This window comes from Lissotriton vulgaris, chromosome 7 (assembly GCF_964263255.1).
Source record: "Lissotriton vulgaris chromosome 7, aLisVul1.2, whole genome shotgun sequence".
Classification (NCBI taxonomy): Eukaryota; Metazoa; Chordata; class Amphibia; order Caudata; family Salamandridae; genus Lissotriton; species Lissotriton vulgaris.
This window is the reverse complement of record NC_141695.1, coordinates 206,194,921-206,211,215: the sequence shown is the minus strand read 5'-3', so window position 1 is coordinate 206,211,215 and position 16,295 is coordinate 206,194,921. Positions and strand designations below refer to the sequence as shown.

Here is a 16,295-nt window from a genome sequence, read left to right as displayed (position 1 = left end):
GCCTGACTTTTTAGTTGGTAGTCACTAAATATGCCTTTGCAAAATGCCTCCCTATATGCTTATAATTTATGGATTTGTCATCTGCCTTTGACAGCATAAACCGATCAAGGCTGGTGACTTTTTTCTTGGCTAAGGGATTAGATAAGGATTTGGGGAATTCCTGAGAGAATCACTTACAATTGTGTCTGCTGCAGTGATGTTCAGATAGAATGGAGATTGCACCACCCCAATCACATTATTTAGGGGAGTTTGTCAGGGATATATCTTGAACTCTATCCTGTTTCCTTTATATGTAAATGATTTGAATAAACAGCTTGTTGAAAGGGTGATGGACATGTTCATAGATAAGAATAGACCAGTGCTTAATTTTAGGCAGTAGTTTCCAGTGCTCTGCACCGGCACTTAATTGTCAACACCCCTAACAGATTAAAAATATTAATTGATGCCCTTATGGACTTCATGCATATGGTTGACCTAGAAACCAATCATAGTAAATGTTTTTATATGAATTGTAGCTGCAAAAAATCATGTTTGGAACTTTTGACGAATATGGGGCTTAAGAGCCCTAAGTGCAACTAACCTCTTCCTTTCATGCTTCTCTGTGTTCGTGGTTAGCGCTGCGAGGCCTTTGGGTAGCCATGCGCTCTATAAATCCTAATAATTATAATAATAATAATGCATATTAGAAAATATTGCTTTTTGCAGACTGTCGGAGTTCAGGTAAATTTGTCATCTAATATTGGGGGTGAATCTATGGCGGATGTTTTTCATTGTCAATTCATCCGTGTGATGTACTGTGGTTGTAGCATTTGGGGTTACATCGACATTAGTTGTTTACAAATATAGGAATAATATAGGAAAAACAAACTTTTTTCAGCAGTTGTTGGGGTTACACCCTATGCCCCCCTTACCTGTAAGACCATCATTGAAGAGCCAGGTGCGGGCTATATAGAACATTATATCAAGACGGTACCCATTTTAATGTGGTATTCCATATGGTGTAACCAGTTCGTGGCATTCAAGTGCAAGATTATTCAGGACTGTTTGATCTGTGACTATGGGGTAAAGATTTCCTGGCTTTCCTAGTTTAAGAGAATTCAACAAGAGGAGGTACCCCTGGTATATATAACAGGGAAGGGGGTATTTGTATCAGCAAAACAAGAATCCCTGTTTAAACAATGGTAGGCTAAAGTGGCCGGACAAAATAGTGCTAGACGGGGTAGGAGATATATGAATAATTATCCTTATGATAATTCACTCATAGTAACCTATTAAAGCAGGCAGAGACTAAACATTCACACAGCAGTATTCGAAAGTATACTCCACAGATCAATTTTTGTTGGTTGCACAAAGGTTAAAACAATTTATTACCTCCCAGCATGGGTTACAATCTAAAACATGATAAAAAACATTGAGATTAAAAACCACCAAAGGTGGTAAGGCAATGACTATATAGTAGAACAAAACAGTCGACGCGGCGTTTCGGTGTTTTCTAATTCTTCACACCTTCTTCAGGACTTTTGTAAAATATTGACTCAATATCTATAAAATTAAAAAATACATTTTACTATATGATTTCATATATATGAAAAAACCAACAACCTTACTTTACTACTGCCTTGCTCAAAAAGTACACAATTGATATTATTAATTGCATTTCTTATCTCCAACCCCTAGACAAAACATTTCTTAATAAAAGAAACACACAGTTTATTTATAGCTTGTTGATAGAACCTCATAGGCTTATTTTATATACAATCCATGGGTTTAGGGAGCTTTCATCATGTATAATTCTGCATGCGGACATTATTAAGAGTTACCTGGTTTGATACGAACAAGGCTTAAAATTTCCTTTCCTTTAAGCTTGAATTGCTTACAATAGTGTTTCGTGGGCTGTTTGAAAATAAACATAGAGTACTATTTTAGTGGTTTTGCCCTACTTTAACTTTACCAAAAAAGCCGGTATTATACATTTATATCCGGGGTTTTACCTTGATATCGCCACCCAATGGTTAGTGACTTTGGATATAGAGGCCCTCTATACCAACATCCCGCAGGATGATACCATCACCATTTTAGAGGGCCTCTTAAAAAATGGGACTGATGACTTGAGTCGGCATGCAACATTCATTATTGAGTGTGCGGAAATCATCTTGAAAAATAATATTTTTTTGTTTAAAAACAACTTTTTTAAGCAGATAAAGGGGACCAGTATGGGGGCGACCTGCGCCCCCAGTCTAGCCTGCTTATATGTAGCGGCTTTCGAAGACAAGCACATTTTTAATAATATAGCACCTTTCAGTGAGAACATTACATGTTGGTCGCGATATATTGATGACATTTTTTTCATTTGGACAGGCACAGTAGAGTTACTCAATGATTTTTTACTTTGGTTGAACTTGGGAGATAAAAATCTCAAATTTACTTCCAATTTTAATAAACAGGCAATCGAATTTTTAGACATCAAAATTAGAGTGGAAAATGCGACATTAGGGGTGGATCTTTACACCAAACCAAGTGACCGTAACACATTGTTACATTACAAAAGTAACCACCCGAATAGTCAAAAGGACAACATACCTTTCGGACAATATTTGCGCATTAGACGCAATTGCACTAATCTACATGATTTTAATAGACATGCGGATGCCCTTTCAATGAAACTTAGAGACCGGGGATATCCTGATAAACTTATTAAACGTGCATACAAACGTGCAAAATATTACAATAGAGAAACACTATTCAATAAAGACAAAGAAAAAACAGATAAAAACAATGATAGACTGATCTTTGTGACTAACTACAGCATAGCGAGTAATAAAATAAAAAACATTATTAATCGCAATTGGTCTTTATTAAATAATAGACCTGGTGAGAAAATCCCGAAACCAATGTTCAGTTTCCGTCGGAACAGAACAATCAAAAATTGTTTGGTCCATACATATAAAGATAAGACTCGCAACACTTCAAATACCATTAATAGAACCCCCCTCCCCACTGGAAATTTTACGTGTAACACATGTTCTAATTATGCATCCATGATCAAAGGTAACCTGATATCCTACAATGGCATATCATACAATGTAAAACAATTTGCAAACTGCAAAACTAAAGATTTAATATACATGATAATATGCCCTTGTAATAAAGCCTACATAGGCGAAACAGCCAGAGAAATTAAAACTAGAATTACTGAACACAGGTCCGCCATTAGGACAAAAAAGAAATCTGCTCCACTTGTGGAGCATTGGACAACACACAACCACAAATTAGAAGATCTCAAGTGGTGTGTGGTTGAAGTTATAATGCATAACTCAAGAGGCGGAAATTTCAATAATAAAAGGAAAAAGAGAGAACAATTTTTTATGTCCCTATTCGACACATTACGAACTGGTCTTAACAACAGAGAGGAATGGGAAAGAATGATCTTATAATTTGATAATAATAACATCTGACAGTCCCTTCCTTATTTCCAAGTTGCTATGAATAGTTACATTTAGGTTGAATAATCTCTCGTTTTCTCTAAACAAACAAAAAAATGGTAGAATTAGGTGGGTCAGTGAACTCCTGTATGTTGATAACAGTTTACAAAGGGGTTAGATATGCTAGATTTTGTGTCAGTCCAAAAATCTGAATAAAGAACTATAGCTTGTTGATTTTCTGCAAGTAGGACGGCATGTATATCTGCATATTTGAAATATGCCTGTGGCATACTTTAAGAATCTTATACAACATACAAGGATTTACATATAAATGGTATTATTAAAGGAATAGCGAGCGATTATCAACTCCAGTCACATATCGATTGTTATGCTAGATCTGTTCAATTATAAAGGTTTTAGATAACAAATACAATATTGGATTGTGTTGATTTTTGATGGAATTTGCTGATTCAGGATAACGAAGATGTTTCATTCAGTAAATATACTGTATATACGTATAATTGCTTAAAATGTAATAGAATGTTATTGTAGTGTACCATGCAATGTATCATGATTTACTCTATAATATGTTGATATCAGCAACACATGGAAGAAACTCGTAATAGATAAATGGGAGAGTCTTCGAACCTGGTTCTAGGTAAAAGGGCCGACATGATTCATTTAGTCATGTCCCTATTCAAAATGGCCGACACGTTTTACCTAACATGTCCCAACACAAAATGGCCGACACAAATCCAGGATGTTGTAAACAGAATTTACACCTCAATGCGGATTCAATATCTACTATTGTAGACATAGGGGTCTTTATAAAGTCGCTATTGCCACTTTGGTATTTGAGCCCTTTTTTATTAAAATTAAGTGACTTTGTTGCCGGATTACAAAATATAGAGATGCACTTCCGTGTTAGAGATCCGTAACATCAACAAACTCCAGGTCTCTCTGCTACAAAAGATGCTATTATATAAATTATTTCGGAGGCAGAGTATTTTTAAAATAAAGGGTAAGACCACACTATCCTTTCTTTATAACCCGATATATAATTCAAAGATTTCCTTCGTTCGGACGACTTCCGGGTCGACATAGGCGGCGGCAGCATAAAAAGATGAGCCTTAGAGAGGTCCATTCTACTTCGAATCGCCATGGAGTTCTGATACACGGAGGAGCAGGGAGGCCGATTTCTGAATCCAAGGTAGGCAATATACTTGTCGAGATGAGGATATTGTTCTCTCCCTTTATTTAAAACCCAAAGAGATCTAGGTTGTGGTATTAGACTATTCCCCAGATAGATGGATAACTGGGCAATGTGTAGTGGAAGGATTCTACCCAAAAAAGTAAATATGGGTTGCTTTGTAAAGCTGTAACATTAAAATCTCTAAGATGGAAATATTGCCGTTTTTTCTTCATTTAAATATTTTCTTTCTTGAAGGCAAAACAAAGACTACAAGGCGTATCAGCCCAGAGTCATGTTAACACAAGTATACCATTCATGGCAATTATAAACAGACATGGAGCCCTTAGATTAACCGCATAGAGCTGGATAAACATCACTAGTGAGACACCTTTTTGTAGATTTAGTAAAACCATTCATAACCCAAGTACATAGTGGGGGCAGGATCCTAAATATAACTCCCTTTTATTTTGATATTAGACCACTTCATCAAAGCAAGAAGGTGAAGACTGGCGCAACGAGATTATCGTACTTTGGTCTATATTTTCAAAGATCTTCTGAGAAAAAAACAGAAACAGGTTAGTAGCGTTGGTCATGGTATAAACTAGAATGCAAATGTAGACCCTTAGCATACATAATCAACAAGTGTTGCAATTAATATGACCCTTCTAGATCCTAAGAAAAAGATGACCCATCCCTTATATTGACGGTGGCTCCTCCGTGTACACGTAGGCTTTATTCAATCGAATACGAAGGTAAAACCCCGGAAATAAATGTATAATACCGGCTTTTTTGGTAAAGTTAAAGTAGGGCAAAACCACTAAAATAGTACTCTATGTTTATTTTCAAACAGCCCATGAAACACTATTGTAAGCAATTCAAGCTTAAAGGAAAGGAAATTTTAAGCCTTGTTCGTATCAAACCAGGTAACTCTTAATAATGTCCGCATGCAGAATTATACATGATGAAAGCTCCCTAAACCCATGGATTGTATATAAAATAAGCCTATGAGGTTCTATCAACAAGCTATAAATAAACTGTGTGTTTCTTTTATTAAGAAATGTTTTGTCTAGGGGTTGGAGATAAGAAATGCAATTAATAATATCAATTGTGTACTTTTTGAGCAAGGCAGTAGTAAAGTAAGGTTCTTGGTTTTTTCATATATATGAAATCATATAGTAAAATGTATTTTTTAATTTTATAGATATTGAGTCAATATTTTACAAAAGTCCTGAAGAAGGTGTGAAGAATTAGAAAACACCGAAACGCCGGGTCGACTGTTTTGTTCTACTATATAGTCCTTACCACCTTTGGTGGTTTTTAATCTCAATGTTTTTTATCATGTTTTAGATTGTAACCCATGCTGGGAGGTAATAAATTGTTTTAACCTTTGTGCAACCAACAAAAATTGATCTGTGGAGTATACTTTCGAATACTGCTGTGTGAATGTTTAGTCTCTGCCTGCTTTAATAGGTTACTATGAGTGAATTATCATAAGGATAATTATTCATATATCTCCTACCCCGTCTAGCACTATTTTGTCCGGCCACTTTAGCCTACCATTGTTTAAACAGGGATTCTTGTTTTGCTGATACAAATACCCCCTTCCCTGTTATATATACCAGGGGTACCTCCTCTTGTTGAATTCTATTGATTGTACAGCTTTTTAGCTGGGAGGCATCCTTTTCTTCGTCAACATAAATTTATCAAGGGCATTGACCCAATAAGTGTTTCTAATTAATTATGGACACTTTAAAAACTAAAAGCTTTTCAAAAGAAGAATTTAATAGAATTGTCAATGGTACTTCTAAAAACTATACCTCCACCTCAATTACCAATAACGATGAAAACCAATGGCGTGAATTGTGGAATAATAAGAAGAAGTTAGTCCGCACTGAATTACATGCAGACATTCTAATCGATTACCTTAAAAAAGGCATCATTCCCAGTGGTTTGCAAGTCAAGAATGAACCAGGGGTCTTCATAAGACATGAGTGTTTTATAGAAAATTGGACCCTCATTGCAAACAGATGCAGCAGGGATTGGATGTTGCGAATCATCGAGACAGCGAACGCCATCCTAATAATCGAAAGAAAGGAAATAGCTGATTTAGAAACTAAGCTAGATAATTCAGTGCTGGAAGACGCAAAGAAAAAATTAGAAGACATAAAAAGGGATGTCTCTGGGTATAGAGATTACCTTTTTAACAAAAAATCAAATAAATTTAACAAAGACGTATCCAATTATAACACCGAGATAGTCTATCCCTATACCCAAAAGGATTTTTTTGATCGCCCTAGAGAGAGTTTTCCGAACAGAAACCAAGGTCAACAACCTTGGCGTACGTACACCAAAAAACGGGTGACTTTCTCAGATTCCTCATATAAGAGTAATGACTCTGAACAAGACAAAACAATGGATAGGAATAGAGGCGGAGAAGCGACATCCACCCCAAACAGAGAATCTTTGCCTTTTTAGGACAACGGGGACGGGGAAATCACAACAACCACCACAACCACCCGAGAGGCAATGGGAGAGGGAAATTTTTCCCTCAACCTCAACAGAGGAGATATTACACGAGAAGTCAGCCGAAATGGGACTGAAACAAAAAGCAGCTATCATTAATCTCTCAGACATCACTTTAAATAAAACGGAAATAGATGTCTTGGAGAAGGGCTTAGGATTTGCCATTAGTAATCGGGTTGATAAGTATAACTTAGCAAGGGACCTACAAGGTTTTTTTAGAAAGATCAGGCTTCAAGACTTTTTTAAAGATAAGCCCCCAAGAGAAGGTCAGACTAACAAATCGGGCCTTAAACCCAAATCAACTTGGACACCCCACGTGGGTATGGTGAATAAACAAATAGACCTCTTTGAAAAAGTAGTTGAAAGTAACATTGCAGAACTATTAGTACATCCTTTAAGAGGACCTAATAATTTAAATAAAGCGGAAAGAGCTGCTCTAAAAAATCTAGAAAATAATGAATCTCTAACCATCAAACCTGGTGATAAGGGTGGGAGCATAGTCCTCATGAGGTCTGAAGACTATGAAAGAAGAATGATGTTACTATTGAACAACTCTGAACATTACTGTCCCTCTAGTAGACGGGAGTGGAACACCCTTATCCACAAGGTACATGTGCTTGTCAATTTTGCCTTTGAAGATTAAATCATCTGTCGGGATGAATACAATTTTTTTAAAAATGAGACACCTATCATCCCCGCCCTATACGGACTTCCTAAAGTCCATAAAAATGTATTGGATCCTCCAATGCGTCCGATTGTATCCTCTATTGATTCTATTACAGAACCCCTTAGTAAATATAGAGACAGGTTCTTACAACCAATAGTAACAGATCAAAAAGCGTACATAAAGGACACTTCGTGCATGATTGAGAAAATAGAAGGCCTACCATTTGATATCGCCACCCAATGGTTAGTGACTTTGGATATAGAGGCCCTCTATACCAACATCCCGCAGGATGATACCATCACCATGTTAGAGGGCCTCTTAAAAAATGGGACTGATGACTTGAGTCGGCATGCAACATTCATTATTGAGTGTGCGGAAATCATCTTGAAAAAAAATATTTTTTTGTTTAAAAACAACTTTTTTAAGCAGATAAAGGGGACCAGTATGGGGGCGACCTGCGCCCCAAGTCTAGCCTGCTTATATGTAGCGGCTTTCGAAGACAAGCACATTTTTAATAATATAGCACCTTTCAGTGAGAACATTACATTTGGTCGCGATATATTGATGACATTTTTTTCATTTGGACAGGCACAGTAGAGTTACTCAATGATTTTTTACTTTGGTTGAACTTGGGAGATAAAAATCTCAAATTTACTTCCAATTTTAATAAACAGGCAATCGAATTTTTAGACATCAAAATTAGAGTGGAAAATGCGACATTAGGGGTGGATCTTTACACCAAACCAAGTGACCGTAACACATTGTTACATTACAAAAGTAACCACCCGAATAGTCACAAGGACAACATACCTTTCGGACAATATTTGCGCATTAGACGCAATTGCACTAATCTACATGATTTTAATAGACATGCGGATGCCCTTTCAATGAAACTTAGAGACTGGGGATATCCTGATAAACTTAATAAACGCGCATACAAACGTGCGAAATATTACAATAGAGAAACACTATTCAATAAAGACAAAGAAAAAACAGATAAAAACAATGATAGACTGATCTTTGTGACTAACTACAGCATAGCGAGTAATAAAATAAAAAACATTATTAATCGCAATTGGTCTTTATTAAACAATAGACCTGGTGAGAAAATCCCGAAACCAATGTTCAGTTTCCGTCGCAACAGAACAATCAAAAATTGTTTGGTCCATGCATATAAAGATAAGACTCGCAACACTTCAAATACCATTAATAGAACTCCCCTCCCCACTGGAAATTTTACGTGTAACACATGTTCTAATTGTGCATCCATGATCAAAGGTAACCTGATATCCTACAATGGCATATCATACAATGTAAAAAATGTTGCAAACTGCAAAACTAAAGATTTAATATACATGATAATATGCCCTTGTAATAAAGCCTACATAGACGAAACAGCCAGAGAAATTAAAACAAGAATTACTGAACACAGGTCCGCCATTAGGACAAAAAAGAAATCTGCTCCACTTGTGGAGCATTGGACAACACACAACCACAAATTAGAAGATCTCAAGTGGTGTGTGGTTGAAGTTATAATGCATAACTCAAGAGGCGGAAATTTCAATAATAAAAGGAAAAAGAGAGAACAATTTTTTATGTCCCTATTCGACACATTCCGAACTGGTCTTAACAACAGAGAGGAATGGGAAAGAATAATCTTATAATTTGATAATAATAACATCTGACAGTCCCTTCCTTATTTCCAAGTTGCTATGAATAGTTACATTTAGGTTGAATAATCTCTCGTTTTCTCTAAACAAACAAAAAAATGGTAGAATTAGGTGGGTCAGTGAACTCCTGTATGTTGATAACAGTTTACAAAGGGGTTAAATATGCTAGATTTTGTGTCAGTCCTAAAATCTGAATAAAGAACTATAGCTTGTTGATTTTCTGCAAGTTGGACGGCATGTATATCTGCATATTTGAAATATGCCTGTGGCATACTTTAAGAATCTTATACAACATACAAGGATTTACATATAAATGGTATTATTAAAGGAATAGCGAGCGATTATCAACTCCAGTCACAAATCGATTGTTATGCTAGATCTGTTCAATTATAAAGGTTTTAGATAACAAATACAATATTGGATTGTGTTGATTTTTGATGGAATTTGCTGATTCAGGATAACGAAGATGTTTCATTCAGTAAATATACTGTATATACGTATAATTGTTTAAAATGTAATAGAATGTTATTGTAGTGTACCATGCAATGTATCATGATTTACTCTATAATATGTTGATATCAGCAACACATGGAAGAAACTCGTAATAGATAAATGGGAGAGTCTTCGAACCTGGTTCTAGGTAAAAGGGCCGACATGATTCATTTAGTCATGTCCCTATTCAAAATGGCCGACACGTTTTACCTAACATGTCCCAACACAAAATGGCCGACACAAATCCAGGATGTTGTAAACAGAATATACACCTCAATGCGGATTCGATATCTACTATTGTAGACATAGGGGTCTTTATAAAGTCGCTATTGCCACTTTGGTATTTGAGCCCTTTTTTATTAAAATTAAGTGACTTTGTTGCCGGATTACAAAATATAGAGATGCACTTCCGTGTTAGAGATCCGTAACATCAACAAACTCCAGGTCTCTCTGCTACAAAAGATGCTATTATATAAATTATTTCGGAGGCAGAGTATTTTTAAAATAAAGGGTAAGACCACACTATCCTTTCTTTATAACCCGATATCCGGGTCGACATAGGCGGCGGCAGCATAAAAAGATGAGCCTTAGAGAGGTCCATTCTACTTCGAATCGCCATGGAGTTCTGATACACGGAGGAGCAGGGAGGCCGATTTCTGAATCCAAGGTAGGCAATATACTCGCCGAGATGAGGATATCGTTCTCTCCCTTTATTTAAAACCCAAAGAGATCTAGGTTGTAGTATTAGACTATTCCCCAGATAGATGGATAACTGGGCAATGTGTAGTGGAAGGATTCTACCCAAAAAAGTAAATATGGGTTGCTTTGTAAAGCTGTAACATTAAAATCTCTAAGATCGAAATATTGCCGTTTTTTCTTCATTTAAATATTTTCTTTCTTGAAGGCAAAACAAAGACTACAAGGCGTATCAGCCCAGAGTCATGTTAACACAAGTATACCATTCATGGCAATTATAAACAGACATGGAGCCCTTAGATTAACCGCATAGAGTTGGAAAAACATCACTAGTGAGACACCTTTTTGTAGATTTAGTAAAACCATTCATAACCCAAGTACATAGTGGGGGCAGGATCCTAAATATAACTCCCTTTTATTTTGATATTAGACCACTTCATCAAAGCAAGAAGGTGAAGACTGGCACAACGAGATTATCGTACTTTGGTCTATATTTTCAAAGATCTTCTGAGAAAAAAACAGAAACAGGTTAGTAGCGTTGGTCATGGTATAAACTAGAATGCAAATGTAGACCCGTAGCATACATAATCAACAAGTGTTGCAATTAATATGACCCTTCTAGATCCTAAGAAAAAGATGACCCATCCCTTATATTGACGGTGGCTCCTCCGTGTACATGTAGGCTTTATTCAATCGAATACGAAGGTTAAAACCCCGGATATAAATGTATAATACCGGCTTTTTTGGTAAAGTTAAAGTAGGGCAAAACCACTAAAATAGTACTCTATGTTTATTTTCAAACAGCCCATGAAACACTATTGTAAGCAATTCAAGCTTAAAGGAAAGGAAATTTTAAGCCTTGTTCGTATCAAACCAGGTAACTCTTAATAATGTCCGCATGCAGAATTATACATGATGAAAGCTCCCTAAACCCATGGATTGTATATAAAATAAGCCTATGAGGTTCTATCAACAAGCTATAAATAAACTGTGTGTTTCTTTTATTAAGAAATGTTTTGTCTAGGGGTTGGAGATAAGAAATGCAATTAATAATATCAATTGTGTACTTTTTGAGCAAGGCAGTAGTAAAGTAAGGTTGTTGGTTTTTTCATATATATGAAATCATATAGTAAAATGTATTTTTTAATTTTATAGATATTGAGTCAATATTTTACAAAAGTCCTGAAGAAGGTGTGAAGAATTAGAAAACACCGAAACGCCGCGTCGACTGTTTTGTTCTACTATATAGTCATTGCCTTACCACCTTTGGTGGTTTTTAATCTCAATGTTTTTTATCATGTTTTAGATTGTAACCCATGCTGGGAGGTAATAAATTGTTTTAACCTTTGTGCAACCAACAAAAATTGATCTGTGGAGTATACTTTCGAATACTGCTGTGTGAATGTTCAGTCTCTGCCTGCTTTAATAGGTTACTATGAGTGAATTATCATAAGGATAATTATTCATATATCTCCTACCCCGTCTAGCACTATTTTGTCCGGCCACTTTAGCCTACCATTGTTTAAACAGGGATTCTTGCTTTCCTATTTTAAGTCCAGTCTTGAGTCTCTTTGAAGGAGCGAACCATTTTGCAGACCAGCAGAGATTGAGAGTACGGATAAATGGTGAGTAAAAGACAAATTCCAGGGGAAAGGGTGCTGAACAGTGTATATTGTTATCTCAACAATTGGCAGACAGGGTTTATACAGGAATTGTAACAATGCCTCCAAGGAAGCCATATCTAACTTTGGTCAGTAACTCGTTGGAGTGTTCTACTTTTAACAAGGTTCAGAACAGGCACTATCTGTTGGCAATTAAGTTTAGCCATGCACCAATTTGATTCAGTCTCATTGATCTCCTGTCCTTGCGATGATTCGTCACAGCAAACTCAGTATACCCAGCACACTCGGGGTGAAAATTGCAAAAAACACAGGGTGGTGTGGAGTGCAAAAAAACGATGGATTTAGGCCCAGATCCTTGTACTGGGGTGAATGTATGACATTGTTCTACATTCTGTCCATCAACTGTGTTTTTTGCAATTTTCACCCCGAGTGTGCTGGGTATACTCAGACGTGAGTCCCAGGCTCTCCACACCACTGGAGTCAAGCTATCCAGGCTGATGAAGGCTGATAGCCAGAAACCGGTCCTTGGATGCTTGATTCCGGTCTGGGAAAGACATGGCTTGGTAGTTCGGACTGGACTGTTCCCATGAGGCACAGGGTCAGACCTGATTTGCATATAGCCACTGTCTAACCCAGGGTGGTGTGGAGTGCAAAAAAACGATGGATTTAGGCTCAGATCCTTGTACTGGGGTGAATGCATGACATTGTTCTACATTCTGTCCATCAACTGTGTTTTTTGCAATTTTCACCCCGAGTGTGCTGGGTATACTCAGACGTGAGTCCCAGGCTCTCCACACCACTGGAGTCAAGCTATCCAGGCTGATGAAGGCTGATAGCCAGAAACCTCCACACACTCCCAACATATGTTGTTTGTTGTCAGAATTCTTACCTTAACAATAGCTATTCGCTTCCAAAAATCAATAATGTTTTAAATGTGTTTGTTATATATTTTTAACATGAACATGTATTGGTGTATTGACTGATCAATTGGTATATTCTATGAATATCTGGAAGTTTAATGAGTTTTATATGCTCTTTTATGATTTACTTAAGTAATCAAATAACGTTTTTGACTAACTGAACTTTTGTTTCCCCGGTAAGCAAGATTCATTGATCTGCCAAGAAACAATACCAACTTTTGAAGGCATGATTAATGTTGTAGTGCAAACCCTAACCACCTATCTGGAATTGATTACTGGGGTGGATAGCAACAGATGGCACCACAAAGGATGAAAGCAACAGCCTTCCTTTTCACATGAAGATATCCAAAGAAAAGGAGACCCAACTTTCTAATAAGATGGTTCCCTAAGACATTAACATCTGCCTACAGCAGGTGAGGACTACAATGTATGCTGACAGAACCCTGCATGACTGGAGAGAATTGAACCTATCCAGAATACCTGAGCATTAAAGAAAAGACTAGCAGTAACTTTTCCAGCAGCCTCAAACAAGTTGCACTCATTGGAGTGTATCAGCAGAAAACTTTAAGTGACTGCCATGCCATCCCACCCTCGCAATCCGTGGGCGACTCCCTTGCCACCTTCTTCCATCGCAAGATCGCAGACATCCACAACAGCTTCAATGCCACGACCGCCCCGACAATCACTGAGACCTCTGCCCTCACGGCCACCATCCGCACAGACCCCCTGCTCTCCTGGAGCAATAAAAACGACGACAACACCATCACAATTATGAACACCATCCACTCCGGATCTCCGTCAGACCCTTGCCCACACCACATCTTTAACAAAGCCAGCGCCACCATTGAACCACTTCTCCGAAAAGCCATCAACATCTCCTTTGAGATAGCGACCTTCCCGTAGAGCTGGAAGCACGCCGAGATCAACGCCTTACTCAAAAAACCGAGGCTGAACCGAAGGACCTAAAGAACATCCGGCCCATCTCCCTGCTCCCGTTCCCGGTCCTCGAGAAGACCTTCAATAGACAACTGACCCACTACCTTGAGGAAAACAGCATCCTGGACTCGTCCCAGTCTGGGTTCCAGAGCAACCACAGCACCAAAACTGCCCTCATCACCACCACCGATGACATCAGAGCCCTGCTAGACATCAGAGAAACCATGACCCTCATCCTCCTGGACCTGTCAGCCGCCTTCGACATGGTCTTCCCCCGCACCCTACGCACACGCCTCCACAACACTGGGATCCAATAGAAGGCCCTGGCCACCTCCTTCTTTTCCGGCAGAACCCAGAGCGCCCGCTTCCCCCCTTTCCGCTCCGAAGCCACCAAGATCATCTGTGGCATCGTCCAGGGCCCATCCCTCAGCCCAACACTGTTCAATTTCTACATCGCATCCCTCGCCCACGTCGCCCGACATCACGACCTCAACATCATCTCTTACGCCGACGATACCCAGCAGAATCTCTTCCTCACCAAGGACCCCCACACCGCCAAAACCAACCTCCATGAAGGAATGAAAGCCGTTGCTGAGTGTATGAAGACCAGCCAACTGAAGCTAAACTCGGATAAGATGGAAGTCCTCAACCTCGGATCCGCCCCCTCGGCCTGAGATACACTCCTGGTGGCCGATCGCACTGGGAACAGCTCCAACACCTACCAACCACGCACGCAACCTAGGGTTCATCCTTGACTCTACCCTGTCCATGACAAAGCAGGTCAACACCGTCTCGTCCTCCTGCTTCAACACCCTTCACAATCTCCCCAAGATCTACAGGTGGATCCCCACCGAAACAAAAACAGTTACCCAGGCCCTTGTCAGCAGCAGGTTGGACTACAAAAATGCCCTCTATGCAGGAGTCTCAGCCAAACTCCTAAAACGACTTCAACGCATTCAGAATGCCTCTACATGATCCTCAACATCCCTTGCCCCAGACACATCACACCCCACCTGGGAGACCTGCACTGGCTCCCAGTCAAGAAGAGGATTACCTTCAAGCTCCTCATCCGTGCACACAAGGCAGTCCACTACGCCGGACCAGCATACCTAAACAGACGACTCAGCTTCTACACCCCCAACCACCAGCTCAGCTCCGCCGACCTCGCCCTCGGCACAGTCTCCCGCATCTGATGGGCGACTTCCGGCAGCAGGTTGTTCTCCCACCTCGCCACCAAGACTTGGAACACCCTCCCTCTGCAGTCCCGACGCCACCATTACAATGCAACCGCATTGCAAACCGGCCACAGAACACGCTCCCATGGAGAAATGGTAGAATCTGTTAAGGGTGTGCGCAGGGGTTATGTAAACTGTGGAACTCCCTTACCCTCACTAGAAACAATGGTCCCTACTTGGAAAAAGTTGCATACCTCAGCCAATTAGAAACCCCAATATCTAACATACATAAAATGCATAAAGATATTTGTACAGTGCCCACTCACCTTGGATGATCCTGGTATAGTGCATACCTACTGGTCCCACTTTCTACCCTCACCAGCGTTGACACTGGTCACTCTAAAGCTTATATCTTAGGCAGCCTGAAATCAAATACCCATAGGAGACAGCCTCCACCAACCTACCTACAACTCTGATCAATACAAATGAGGACATGCACCACATGCACAAGAGATCTGTCCAGTAACAACTGACTGCTTGGTATTGTACACCCATGCTGGTCCCTCTCTCTTCCCTCACAAATTTTAACACTGGGCGGTTGAAAGCTTATAAATACATTTTCTCTGCCACCTACTTTTATGTGAGATGGCAATACAGACCATCTCTGTCCTCTCACTCCTCTTTAGGTCCTACGCAACATAATAGATGTCTTAATTATTGTGTTTGGTACAGAACCATGTGCCTACTGTGCAAATTGACAAATAAGCCTCACAGTGGTATATGAAGCTCTGTACAAATGTAGTTTCAATTGTAATAACAAGATCCGCCTTTCCCTTAACTCAGAAGCTGGAGAAAACTGATGTTTATGAGAAAACATTACAAAGCCGCAAGGGCACACCAGGATACCAGAGGGACAATGAGCTTGTGGCCGCTGAATGCTTCATAAGTGCACCTATTCCAGTGGTTTTAAGCTTTCTAAT

General features: G+C 39.0%; 1 protein-coding gene across 2 annotated transcripts in view; it reads right to left on the bottom strand.

Moving 5' to 3' along the window:
- LOC147701202 (B-cell receptor CD22-like) overlaps positions 1-16,295 on the bottom strand; it is a 479,604-nt gene that overhangs the window by 142,850 nt on the left and 320,459 nt on the right. The window lies entirely within an intron of this gene.